Genomic DNA, 13,323 nt, shown 5'->3' on the forward strand with positions numbered 1-13,323 from the left:
TCAATCACAACGTTTTTGTTTTTTAACTCTCAATTACCCACTCTCCTAAAACTGCTCAAGGATGACAGAGATACCAGAAGCAAAACTGGGAGGCAACTACTTTGCTTTTTCTCAGATCATTTTATGTCTATATTATATGATCTGCATTTATGGGAAACTCCCCAAGGAGTGAGACCTGCCAATACTTTGTAGTACACTATAACGATTTAATGTGAGTGCTAAGGCAATGGAAGCATGAACAGAAAAGTCTTGGAAGATACATGGTTTTACTCGCTTGGAGCAACAGATATTTTTCATTTAGTAAATATTTATCAAATATCAATCATATGGAAGGCTCTGTGCTACCTATTAGCAAAAAGTCACATTTAAGTTCAAGTACTGTAAATCAAACAGAAAAGAAAGACTATGTTCATCCTTTTGCATTGCAAAAACAAAAACAAAAACACCAAAAACAAACACAGCACAACCCTCTCTCTGTAAAGTGGAATCCCCCCTTTAAGTTCGCCTTCTGTATATTCAAGTGTTTGTCGACCTAATGGTTCTAAGTACCTGTACAATTATACACAGAGTTTAGGTAGAGTAACATTACAAAACAAGCCCTCTTTCCTTTTCAAGATCATAGCTACTTAAGTAAAAGTGGTGAGACTGAAATCAGAGAAAAGGAAAAGCTGAAAAGTGGAATGCAAAACTGAGAAATTAAACTGCGATAATGACTGCATTAAGGAAAATAAACTTTATTTAACGTGGGGCGGGGACTCTGAGGTACTTATGAGTATTTCACATAAACGGATAAAAGTCACAAAAGCGTCAAATCCCAGTCTTTCAAGAAAGCAACACTGTAAATATCACAATTAAAAAACAAATTCTTGTCTACTTTGTTCTGAAAAGTTTTATTTTCCTTAAAAACAAAACAAAATAAAACAAAAAAAACCCCACAAAGGCAAAACAAAACCAAAAAAGGAACAAACAGAAACCACTCTGAGCTGGCGACTGCGACAGGCCAGTCAGACACCCAGGCTTTCTGGGTTGTGCTTGGCTTTGGGATGGATGTCCGCGAAGAGAGCCCTGGAACCACCCATCACGTCCCACACCCAGATCCCAAGAAAGCAGCAGTCACGGCGGAGGCCCGCCACACACAGGCGCTGGTGGGATCCGGGGTCCGGGCCCTGCTGCAGACGTGGAGAGGCCCTCGGGACGGAGGATCACAGAGAGGCAGCGCGGTCGTAACCCGGACGCCTAGGCCTGGAAAAGCGCCGAGGGCGTCCAGGGCTCGAGGGCACCCAGCACTCGCGCGGGACGCCTTGTCATGAGTCACGGAGGCGAGAAAGCAGGCGGGCGGGGGAAGAGGCTGCAGGATGGAGGGAAGCCCGACCCTCGGGAGGGAACCGAGCGGACGGGGAGGCCCCGACCTCACACGGGGCAGGGAAGGGGGGCCCTGCCTACCCACGCCCTGCCCGCCCTGCCCTCACCTCCATCCGGCGCAACAGGCGCTGCGGCCGGGTCCGGACCCCGGGGTCTGCGTGCTGGGGGGCGGGGGCAGCAGCCCGCAGCCATGACAGGAGCGGGGCTGGCCGCGGGCGGGCTGGGCCGCACGTGCGGGCAGCGGCCCCTCCCCGGCCTCCCCGCGCTCTCGCCCGCCCGCCCCCGGGGGCCGGCCCCTCACCTCGGCGACGGCGACGCGGCCCGGCCTGCCCCGACCCCCCCACCTCGGCGGAGCGGCGGCGGCGGCACGTACTCACCGCCGCTCACGGGTTCTCGCGCTTCGCCATGACTGAGGCGCCCCCGTCGCCCCCCGCTTCGACCGAGACTGACACGCGCGGCTGGCCGGGCGGGGGCAGCCTCAGGCGACCACCCGGCTGACAGAACCCGCCCCCGCCTCTCCCCACCAGTTGAGCAGCGGCCACTGCCCAGCGGCGCCCCCAGGCTTCCTCCCCACGCCTGGGGCGGCGGGTGGCAGCGACGGGCGGCGGCGGCACTTACCGGCGGCGCGGCCAGGCCCCCCTGTCAGCGCGGGGCCGGGAGGGAGAGGAGGGAGGAGTGAAGGGGCACCGCCTCCCCCGCGCCGCCACGCACCCGCCTGATTGGCCCAGTTCACTCCCCCAGCGCGACCCCACCAGCCCCTGCGAGCGGCACTCCGGCAGCACCGGCGCGTCATTTGCATACTTGTGCCCGCGCCGCTGATTGGCCCGGGCTCGGAGGGGCGGTGGAGACGGCGGCAGCTCCCGCCGCTGCTCCCGCCGCGTCGGGCGACCGAGGAGGGAGGATCCCCTCTGCCGCTCCCCTTCCCTCACGGCCCGGCCTGACCTGGGGTGGAGGGCGGCGGGAGGCGGGGTCGCCGCCCGGCTCCAACATGGCCCCGCCGCGCCGCCGACCCAATCGCCGGTGCGGTTACTCCGAGAGCCCTGGGCGGCCTCGGGGCGGGGAAGTGTTGGGGCCGGGCGCCCTCTGGCCGGAGCGCGGGGCAGTGCAGTGGCCCGGGCTCCCGTCGCCGCCCCGCCGCGGCCGCCACGTCAGGCCGCGCCCTCGCGGCGGCCTCTCCCCTCCCCGCTGCCCGGCCGCCACGTCAGGCCCGGCAGGCACGCCCTAGCCGCGAGCTGACCGGTGGCGGGGTCGGCGCCGAGGTCACTCACACGCTGGGCATCTCCCCGCCAGCCCGGGACCGCCGAGGAACCGCGAGAGTTTCTAGAGCCTCCCTCTTGACACGGCCGTAGTCTTGGACCCTCGTTCTCACTTCGCTCTGAGACTGCGGTGGCACACGCCTGTGCTGTAAAATCGGGAGCAAGGAGAGTGTCGCCGCGATGATGCAGCGATTCAGTCCAGGTGCTAAGCACCTGCCGCGGAAAAGGCACCAGGCTGAGGAGAGATCCAGCCCCAAGTCCTAATCTAGAGAGAGTACGCACCTCCAGTGGTGGAGAGCTGGGGCTGACACACCTAGTCATCTCCATGGTCAGGCCCACGTTCTAAATTGCACTGCTATGAACGGAAAGAAAGACCCCCCCGCCCCCGCCAAAAAAAAAAGGGCGGGGGAGAAGGTGACGCTGGTCCAGGAGTAGGGGCCGTATAGAAAACCACGGCCTAAGAAGGCGTGGGGACACCTGGGTTCCCTCTCGCACTGTCGCTAATTAACTGAGTGACCTACATTAAATCATAACGTGTCCCAAGGCCTCGGTTTTCCCTTCTGTGAAATGAAGAGGCTGGACACATTTTTCTAAAAGCCTTCCTATTCTAAAATTCTACCGGTCTCTCTTTCAGGCCCTGAGCTGGCTTTAATACCTGACTAAAACTTCAGCATCCATATTAGAATGAGAGAAGACAAAATAATGGAACGTTAGAACTTCAGCCAGCCTACCTTATGTTTGTTCGGAACTGTTTACCGTTTCAAATCCTAGGAGGGTGAGATCTAACATTCACTTTACAGTTGACAGAAATCTCTTGACTTTCTGTCTTCACAAAGAAGCATAGAGCAATGTCACTGTGCTTGTTTATGCCTGACCAGAATGGAATGGCCACGGTACACGGAGTGCTCGTTGCCAAGTCATTTCATTCTTTATACTCCCCACGAAGGCTCTCCAGAGTAGAGCAACACAACTCTATTTAGCTGAGATACTGAAAGGGTTGGGAGAAAACCCTGCTGAGAGAGAAGTTACAATTACAGTTTCGATTCCCCTCAAGGATACTTAATAACGACTACACACCAGGATAAGAATGCACGGAAACAGTTCATCTCTGAGCTCGCTACACTACTTATTTGAATACCACTTTAGTTTGCAAATCCAACCTGTTGAGTCAAATCTAAGGCCAGTAACATCTCATTTATCAACTTTACCTACTTGACAGAACTTTTCTCCCCAAGAAAACTCATGTTTTCTTGAATACAGCCCTTTGAAAAAATAAAGTTTGGTGATTAAGGAGCATAATTATAATTATCAACACTATTGCAGTTTATTATGACCAATGAATGCCCTCAAAATTATGTAGATTTGTCCCTATAATAATGACCTCTAGAATGCTGTTTTTATGATTAAATTTACATGTTTGTTTGTTTTGTCTCCTTTATCACCACTGGACTGACACTTCTCCATTGTCCTACCTAACAACCTTCTTTCCGTTTTTTTGTTTTTTGTTTTTAATGCTTCTATTGTACTATGAACCTAGACACAGATAAACTTCTATTAGTTTAGACTTTCAAGATTTGAGTAAAGATTTTCTGTGGGGTTCTCCTGTGAGTTAAGCACATGAGGTTTTTTTGGTTTTTGTTTTTAATTAATTAATTAATTTTGGCTGCGTTGGGTCTTTGTTGCTGCACACGGGCTTTCTCTAGTAGCGGCGAGCAGGGGCTACTCTTTGTTGTGGTGTGCGGGCTTCTCATTGCAGTGGCTTCTCTTGTCGCAGAGCACGGGCTCTAGGCACATGGGCTCAGTAGTTGTGGCACACAGGCTCAGTAGTTGTGGCTCATGGGCTCTAAAGCGCAGGCTCAGTAGTTGTGGCACACGGGCTTAGTTGCTCCGCAGCATGTGGGATCTTCCCAGACCAGGGCTTGAACCCGTGTCCCCTGCATTGCCAGGCGGATTCTTAACCACTGCACCACCAGGGAAGCCCGTTTTTTTGGTTTTTTAAAATATTTATTTATTTACTTATTTGGCTGCACCAGTCTTAGCTGCGCCATGCGGGATCTTCTTTGCCACATTAAGGATCTTCGTTGCAACATGTGGGATCTTTAGTTGCGGCATGCGGGATATAGTTCCCTGACCAGGGATCAAACCTGGGCCCCCTGTGTTGGGAGCGCAGAGTATTAACCACTGGACTACCAGGGAAGTCCCCAAGCACATGGGGACAAAATAGATTTTTTGACATCTATTTTGCTCAATGACGAGTTTTTGCTTACTTCTGAAATCTTAGTAGTATTCTTGGTAACTGAGGTTTTTTGGATATGTGCACTCTGGAAAAACCACTGCAAAGGATGGCTCTAAATCCCAGAATTTAGAGGCTACATCAGTAAACACTACTCTTTGCAATTTGAATTAATAAGAATCAATATCATCAACATCAAAATCTAGCAACACTGGCCTACTAGTTCCATCAGGCAATGGAATGTCCAGAACCAGGTGGTAGCAATGCTCTCTCCAGGATCCTCTGTCCCACTCTAGAGTAAAATTGGGTCCATTCCTACCCAAAGTCTTTCAAACCAAAAAGACCCCCATATCTGTAGACACAATGTTTCAGGTCACTAGGAAGCCTGTGCTATGTCAGAGAGCCTTTCTTCACAACCCGAATGAAGCATTCTACAAGTGTCTCCAATAGGTACATTTACTGAAATCTAACTAGTCCCAAGTACTGTGTAAGGGTTTATAAGGGTTTAGCCAAGGAAGCCAGCAACTTCCAACTTTGTTATAGTATTGCATATTTGTTATTTTATTTTACCTTCACAGCGACTCTATGAGAAAGGGATTATTTCCCCCATTTTACAGATGGAGAGAGTTCAAAATCTTGCCCTGGTTACACAATCATTGAGTGGCAGAGATAGGATTCAAACTTAGAACTGACTGGCCCTAAAGCCTGTAACTCTTAACCATTATACTATATCCCTCCCTCAGCCTCAGTTTCCAATTCCATGTTTGTTTTTTGTTTTTTTTTTTAATTTATTTATTTTATTTATTTATTTTTGGCTACGTTGGGTCTTCGTTGCTGCGCTCGGGCTTTCTCTAGTTGCGGCGAGCAGGGGCTACTCTTCATGGCGGTGCGCAGGCTCCTCATTGAGGTGGCTTCTCGTTGCGGAGCACGGGCTCTAGGCACGCGGGCTTCAGTAGTTGTGGCATGTGGGCTCAGTAGTTGTGGCTCGCGGGCTCTAGAGTGCAGGCTCAGTAGTTGTGGCACACGGGCTTAGTTGCTCCGCGGCATGTGGGATCTTCCCAGACCAGGGCTCGAACCCTTGTCCCCTGCATGGGCAGGCGGATTCTTAACCACTGTGCCACCAGGGAAGCCCCCAATTCCATGTTTATCAAGCAAACTTTTATCAACTAATTTGGCACCTTGTAAGGGGGAGTTCCCTGTATAGGCATTTTGGTTGAGGTTACCAAAAAAGGAATATCTCAAAATGTATATGGTATATCAAACTTGGCATTTTCTTGCAAGTTTGAGGGGTATGAACCAATGCTCTGGTACTGTTCACTTTGGGGAAAAACTGATACAATCAAGATCCTAAAACTGCAAAACTAGGATTAGACCCTACTTCAGTGAGACCTACAGAAGTGATGCCCACAGAATAGTCAAAACAACCTTGAAAAAGAAGAAAGTTGGAAGACTCACACTTCCTGATTTCAAAACTTACTACAACACTACAGTAATTGGACAGTGTGGTACTAGCACAAGGATAGACATATAGATCAATGGAATAGAACTGAGAGTCCAGAAATAAACCTTTACATTTATAGTCAATTGATTTTCAACAAGGGTGCCAAGACATTTAAATTGAGAAAGAAAACTGTATATTCAAAGGCTAGAGAATGAAGTTGGATCCCTACCTCACACCAAATACAAAAAATAAATGGAAAGGGATGATAGAGCTAAATGTAAGAGGTAAAACTCTAAAACCCTAAGAAGAAAACAAGGAGTAAATCTTCAGGAACTTGGGTTAGGCAATGGTTTCTTATATATGATACCAAAAGCATAAGCAACAAAAGAAAATATAAATTGGACTTCATTAAAATTAAAAACTTTTGCACAAGCAACTAAAGAAAAAAATAAATTGAATATCAAAATAGAAAACCTTTGTGCTTCAAAGAACACCATTAAGGAAGTGCAAAGAAAAACACCTACAGAATGACAGAAAATATTTGCAAATCATACATCTGATAAGGGTATAGTATCCAGATGTATAAAGAGCTCTTACAACTCAACAATTTTTTAAAAATCCAATTTTAAAATGGGCAAAGTATTTTTGAATAGACATTTCTCCGATGAAGATATACAATGGTCAATATGCACACAATAAAATGCACTCTAATAATCATTAGTTATTAAAGAAATGCAAATCAAAACCACAATGAAATACCACTTCACATCCATTAGGACGGCTATAATAAAAAAGACAGGCAATAACAAGTGTTGATGAGGACATGGAGAAGTTAGAACCCTCATACATTGCTGGTGGGAATGTAAAATGGTGCAGCCACTTTGGTAAACAGTTCTTCAAAAAGTTAAACATAGTTATTACATGACCCAGAAACCCCAAAGAAATGAAAACATATGTCCACACAATAACTTACACATAAATGTTCATAGCACCATTATTCATAATAGCCCCAAAGTGGAAACAACCCAAATATCCATCAACTGATGAATGGATGAACAAAAGTGTTATATCCATACAAACGACAATTATTCAGCCATAAAAAGGTTTGAGGAGACTTCCCTGATGGTCCAGTGGGTAAGACTCTGTGCTCCCAATGCAGGAGGCCTGGGTTCGATCCTTGGTGGGGGAACTAGATCCTGCATGCATGCTACAACTTAAGAGTCCGCATGCCACAACTAAAGATCCTGCATGCTACAACGAAGATCCCACGTGCCGCAACTAAGACCTGGCGCAGCCTAAATAAATAAATAAATATTAAAAAAAAAATAGGATTGAGTACTGCTACATGCTACAACATGGAATAACCTTGAAAACATTATGTAGAATGATAAAAGCCAGATACAAAAGGCCACATATATGATTCCATTTATATGAAATGTCCAGAATAAGCAAATCTAGAGAGACAGAAAGTGGATTAGTGGTTGCCTAGGACTGGGTTGGAGGGAAGGCGACGAAGAATGGAGAGTGACTGATAATAGGTACTTATGCAGGGGTAATGAAAATGTTCTAAAATTAGATTGTGGTGATGTTTGTACAACTCTGTGGATATACTAAATACCACTGCAAGTGTGAATTTTATGGTAAGTAAATACTATTTCAATAAAGCTGTTTTTTAAAAAGTAATGCCTAGGGCTTCCCTGGTGGCGCAGTGGTTGAGAATCTGCCTGCCAATGCAGAGGACACGGGTTCGAGCCCTGGTCTGGGAAGATCCCACATGCCGCGGAGCAACTAGGCCCGTGAGCCACAATTACTGAGCCTGCGTGTCTGGAGCCTGTGCTCCGCAACAAGAGAGGCCGTGATAGTGAGAGGCCCGCGCACCGCGATGAAGAGTGGCCCCCGCTTGCCACAACTAGAGAAAGCCCTCGCACAGAAACGAAGACCCAACACAGCCAAAAAAATAAATAAATAAACAAAACAATGCGTTTAAAAAAAAAAAAAGTAATGCCTAGCCAGCAACTTCTTTTTATAGTATTACATTCATTAAATCCATATATTATGTATATATGTGTATATATACACACACACACGTAGGAACACATGTTGAGACAAAAGGAACAGATATATTTTAATTATATTTATCATATTAATTAAGCAGCAAATAATTTTTTTAATCTTAAGACTGTTGGAGTGGCACTGTTATTTCTCATATTGGGCTCACCAGTTCTGTGACTTTGGTATAATTTACCTTACCCTCACCATGTATGTGTACCAGACTGGGAGCTGTGTTGGCTACAGAAGAAGGGATTATTATTTTCATGTAAATAATATTAAATTATTAATAATAAATACTGGGGACTTCCCTGGTGGCACAGTTAAGAATCTGCCTGCCAATGCAGGGGACACGGGTTCAATCCCTGGTCTGGGAAGATCCTACATGCCGCGGAGCAACTAAGCCCGTGTGCCACAACTACTGAGCCTGTGCTCCAGAGCCCGAGAGCCACAACTACTGAGCCCGCGTTCCACAACTACTGAAGCCCGTGTGCCTAGAGCCCGTGCTCCCCAACAAAGAGAAGCCATCGCAATGAGAAGCCTGTGCACCACAACGAAGAGTAGCCCCCGCTCGCTGCAACTAGAGAAAGCCTGCGAGCAGCAACGAAGACCCAACCCAGCCAAATATAAATAAATATATCAAAATAATAATAATAATAAATACTGAACAAATGTGTGTGGACAAAATATCTTCTCATTCATCTTTATTGACATTCATTCACAGGATGAGATACTAAAGAAAATGTTGTTTCACAGACCGATAAGTTCTTATAAACTTTAGGAATGCTTTTTTAATCTCTTACACATTTTATGTACATTCATAACTTAAATGTTTTATGCCTCATTATATTATGGAATATAACATAATTTCCATCTTTCTGCAATAATGAATAGTAGCTTGAAGAGCTTAGATACTTTTCCACTCTAGGAAAAGTATCTGAAAGTTGGTTCAGTAGTGAATAAAAACTAACTTCACTTTAGCCCCTGGGTGTTGTGAAATTTCCTTAACTCAGTGGAAAACACAGGTTCTTTTTAGCAGAAAGGGTAAAGGATATCATTAGAAAGCTCTTTAGCCTCCCTTTTCAGACTCTTGTTCAAGCAAATAGAAAAAAGGGCAGGCTTTCAGTTGTAGCTTAGAGCACCTCAAAGATCAATTAAAAGCATGTTCAGCACTGTTTTCAAATCTAGTGGCTGCTGATAACAACATCCAAAGGATGTGTTCAGCCAGGCAGCCAATCTTCAGACTCTTATCTTAGGCCTACTTAATCAGGGACAGATCTTAGAGTCTCTAAGTTGTAACTATTTTATCCCCTGCTTTTAGCTAGAAATATACTTCAAAGCATGATCTTACTTGACAGTTCAAATCTTCCACTGTTTTGCTTTTATAAACAGTTGCTTGTCCTGGGAATTCCCTGGCGGTCCAGTGGTTAGGACTCCGAGCTCTCACTGCCAAGGGCCCGGGTTCGATCACCAGTCAGGGAACCAAGATGCCACATGCTGCATGGCACGGCCAAAAACAAAACAAAACAGACAAACAGAAGTTGCTTGTCCTAATCTTAAAAGGTCTTCAGGAAAAAAAAAGAGGTTTTGCTGTTTTCCTTGATAAGACATTCCTGAGCACCTTATTCCTTCTCTTTGTTCATCTGCTTCTCTTTGGGTAATAGAAGCATTCCTGGAGAAGTTATATCTAAATCAAGTTTGGGGAAATGAAATGCATGATGTGCAGCTGCAATTTAAGAAATTAATTCATTCAACAAATATTTAAAGAATATCTCTGAAAAGGAATTCCCTGGTGGTCCAGTGGTTAGGACTCAGCGCTTTCACTGCCGGGGTCTGGGTTCAATGCCTGGTCAGGGAACTCAGTCCCGCAAATGGTGTGCGTGGCCAAAAAAGAAAAAAGAAAAAAAAATAAAAGAATATCCGCGAAGTGTCAGGTACAGTGCTAGGTGCTGGGAATACAACAGTGAAAAAGATAGGCATGGTCCTTTCACCTCATGGCAAGTTTTGTCAAGTATATAATACCCACTAATTAATTATTTTTATTAATTTATTATACTTAACTTTCATTTACAAGTACTGTAATTGGTATACTAAAAAAACCACGTATGCTCTATACCACAGAGCCTAAGGACTAATGGAAACTGTAGACATGTATTTTTCTAATCAACTGGTTTGTTTTATAGGCATTATGGGCATCTTATTTCAAGGAGAAATCCATCCTGGTGCAATTTAAACCCATCTTGTCTTGTTTAAGCTTCAAAAAAGAGAAAATTGCACCAGGTTTCCTCTGAATATTTCTTGACTTGTTTTTCCGCGTTAGTTATAGCCATGACTATAATTTGGTCACCATCTTTCCATAATCCCATCGGCCAGGTTTCACGCTCCTTATTCTATCTTGGAAAGAGCTTATAAAACTCATATATTATTGTTAGGAATAAAATAAATCCTTTAACCATTACATGGTCTAGCATTTTTTTAAATAACTGAGTGAGTTTTTTCTTACCTCATATGGATTTCTTAAGAAGGGCTATCTTTCTTATTAAGATCACCTTTTAAAGCACTCTTTTTTTATCAGGGCAGCATGCGGTCTCTTACGTAAAGGCATGTGGAGATTATTGGAATTCCTGGACATTCTGATTGAGGATGCATATTCATTATAGTTGTTTTCTCTGCACTGAACCCCATGGTTTGTTTTATAGAGGAAGAGTAACAACATGCCAACCAGGAAAATTAATTCCAGGTTATATGACTGAAAAAAATTTTTTTAAATTCAAGAGCAGAGAGGCCTTAGAAAATTTTGTTGAAAGTAAGTCAGTGTAGCTTTCTGGTTACCATTAGATGGTAAGCAGTTAGTGACCCTGCACAATTTCTTTTTTTTTCTTTTTGGCCACACCATATGGCTTGGGGGATTTTAGTTCCCCAACCAGAGACTGAACCTGGGCCCCTGGCAGTGAAAGCGCGGAGTGCTAACCACTGGATTGCCAGGGAATTCCCAGACCCTGAGCAGTTTAAGTAGAAGTCTTGTGTGGAGTCCAGGAAAGGAGCTGGGTCAATGTTTCTTAAAACAAGAAATTCATAGAAATTGTCTCCTACAGGCACATACTTGATCTCTCCAACATTACAAATATTTGACAAACATTTCACCTTCCAGAAAGTTTGGTTGGGTAGAGACCTCAAAACTAGTATGTCAGAGAACTGCATTTCTTCCAAAATGGGGCCAGTTCTGCCTCGCTGATTGGCTGTATTTGAGTGATGGTTAGCAACAAGAGAAAAGACCAAAGAATTAGGCCAAATCCTCTGGATATCAAATACATAATTGAATTTTCCCTTTTTTCACAGTTTATCTCAGTGTCATGGAGGACTGCCTAACTTTTTCTCATAGTCAGCAATTTTTGGCTAATCCCGTGGAGCCCTCTTTGTCCAGCACACAGTACCCTGGCTCCTAGAAGACACTTCTCCTTGTGTTCCCTTTGCAGAGTGTGTACTATTTGGCAAGAATATACTGAGTGATTTGTGGAAACTGTAAGAAATGTCAGGCTGGAGCTTGCTCATTCTCTGGCACTCCTGTTTCTAGATAAACAAAAGTGACTGCAGTCTTTTCTGTTCCTCAAACACATCACTCTTCCTTGTCTCAGGAACTTTTCACCCTCTATTCCCTCTGCCTTTCCGTAGGCTCTAGGTATGGCTGCTCCTCACAGAGGCCTTCATTGACCCCTAATTACTCAGGTGGTTTCCCTCTAAACACCACAGTCCTGTGTGTGTGTTTGTCTCTGCCAACTAGAAACCAAGCATCTCGAGGCCAAGGCAGGCTCAGTCTTGTTCCTGGAAGTATTCCCAGCACCTAGAACACAGGTGCTCAAGAAATGTGTATTTTCACCACTATATTTATAATAGATAACCAACTAGGACCTACCGTATAGCACAGGGAACTCTGCTCAATATTCCGTAATGACCTGAATGGGAAAAGAATTCGAAAAAGAATAGATACATGTATATGTATAACTGAATCACTTTACTGTACATCTGAAACTAACACAACATTGTTAATCAACTGTGCTCCAATATAAAATAAAAAATTTTAAAAAAATTCTCACTTAAAAAAAAAAAAGAAAAAAAAAGAAATGTGTATTTTCCACTGAATGAAATGTTCACCCAAAATACCTGAAATGTCCTGGGAGAAAGAACAACTGTCATTTGGGGTTATCTCACCTGGTTTTGAATAAGATATTGGAAGCCTCAATGAGAGATTCTCAAAACTAACTGCAGACTAGAATCACCTGGGAAGCCTTAAAGTTACCTTTGCTTAGACCCTGCCCCGACCTAGGGGTGATGGGTCTCAGGCACCAATATGTTTTAAAACCTCTTTGTGTCATTGCTTGTGCAGCCAAGGTAGAAAGTACTGCTCTAAGTGACAGGAAACTGAATAATTACCCGACTACCATGTTCTTATCCTCTAGGTGAGTCGTTTCCGTGTCACCTCTGTCTAGGGCAACCTAAAGTGTTCTTCAGACTACCCTTGTGGCTTCTGAATACCTGCCTCGCTATCGCAAAGGGGCAGAATTAGGCACAAACCAAATGAAAAATTAACCTCCCAGGAAAGAAAGAGAAAAGGCACCCAAGTAACTGAGGTTCATCTGTTAGGACCTGCTCTGAAAACCTCAAACTCAAAGGGGAAAGTTCCAGCATATTTCTCTCTTCCTTCATAGAAGAAAGTCATCAACAAACCTCTTCATTTATCTGTAGAAGTCAGAGGCAATCAACCAATCACTCAAGTGCAAAGCGAATAAAAAACAATGCTCCCAGAGGGATGTGTCCAAATTCCATCCTCTTTCTTGCAGGAAACAGAGACCAAGTAGTGGTGGGCTCAGAAACACTTATCCATATTTTTTGTTATGGCAAACTCTAAACTTGAAGACCTTACGAATAATTGGGACCTCTACTTTTTTTTTTTTTAAGGAAAAGCAATGATTATTGATATTTTT

The 13,323-nt window shown here is 44.8% G+C and overlaps 1 protein-coding gene across 12 annotated transcripts in view; it reads right to left on the reverse strand.

Annotated features, from left to right (window-relative positions):
* The window catches only part of CHD9 (chromodomain helicase DNA binding protein 9), a 253,907-nt gene that overhangs the window by 200,871 nt on the left and 39,713 nt on the right, over positions 1-13,323 (reverse strand). For 3 of the 12 annotated variants that reach the window (XM_057534851.1, XM_057534849.1, XM_057534842.1), the window contains exon 1: positions 1,981-2,101. The exons of 2 other annotated variants lie outside the window; for them this stretch is intronic. The gene's annotated coding sequence lies outside the window, so the exon portion shown is untranslated. 7 more of the 12 variants (XM_057534853.1, XM_057534850.1, XM_057534852.1 and 4 more) reach the window with 4 other exon arrangements.

Source organism: Balaenoptera acutorostrata, chromosome 19 (genome assembly GCF_949987535.1).
Source record: "Balaenoptera acutorostrata chromosome 19, mBalAcu1.1, whole genome shotgun sequence".
NCBI classification, from domain to species: Eukaryota; Metazoa; Chordata; class Mammalia; order Artiodactyla; family Balaenopteridae; genus Balaenoptera; species Balaenoptera acutorostrata.